This window comes from Formica exsecta, unplaced genomic scaffold (genome assembly GCF_003651465.1).
Source record: "Formica exsecta isolate Colony F162 unplaced genomic scaffold, ASM365146v1 scaffold224, whole genome shotgun sequence".
NCBI lineage: Eukaryota > Metazoa > Arthropoda > Insecta > Hymenoptera > Formicidae > Formica > Formica exsecta.
In genome coordinates this window covers 61,337-62,359 of record NW_021849538.1, presented here as the reverse complement: position 1 = coordinate 62,359, position 1,023 = coordinate 61,337, and positions in this window count along the sequence as shown.

Here is a 1,023-nt window from a genome sequence, read left to right as displayed (position 1 = left end):
GTGTGTATGTGTGCGTGTAAGAGAGAACAGGAGAGAGAGGGAGAGAGAGAATGGGTACACACAAGCGCACGCATACTCGCATATACCTTACGCTTAGTTGCGTAAATCCGTGTATACATAAAGAAAATGGGGCGAATGAGAGAGAAGAGAGAGAGAGAGAGAGAGAAAGAGGAGAAGATTTTACAAATATCTTTTTCTTATTTCGACAGAGTAAGCAATAGAGAGGGGGATAATAAAGAATTCGATTAATTAAATTGCGATTTTTGTATTCGCACAATCACACAATATTTTCTATCGAGAGCTATTTTTCAAACGATCTTCTCTGATATACGGAATTAAACGAAGAATCATCATTGACGAATAGATTTGTTACCGTCGAAACGAATTAAGGAATTAAATTAACGGACACAAGCACATTCGCTCGTTTTATATTTTCCTCGAGCTTATATATACGGAGTTTCGCGATTATGTATCAATATACCACGCATCAATCGATAAGCCATTCTAATCCAGGAGTGAATTCCGTTTCCGCGGCAAGTGAATAATAAGTTTAGGGACCTTCGTGTTGAGTAATTTAGCAATCTCTCATCCTGTGTATCGTATTAATCAAGAGCCATTTCATCGCGGCGGTTCGTCACGAGCAGTACGCGCGTATTTTAGCGATATAAAAGACACACACAAGGAAAACCTATAAGACGAATATATGAGCGAATTTGGGTTCATTAGAGAGCATATGTATATTGTATTTCGAAATATAATGTGATCGAATCTGTTGTCTGAGTTGTCCGAACCTGTTGTTACGTTTTTGCGCTTTTATTATTATTAGTACTATAATTCCACTTCTTCTCGAACGCGAACGATATTATTATTATTATCCATTATTATATTTATTACGATTATATATATTGTAAGTATACGCTATATATAATTAATACGCTACTCAATATTACACACACACACACACATTGTGATAACGTGAGACTCGTTTCTAGTTCGGCTCTTCTAGTCACGTTAATTATTCTA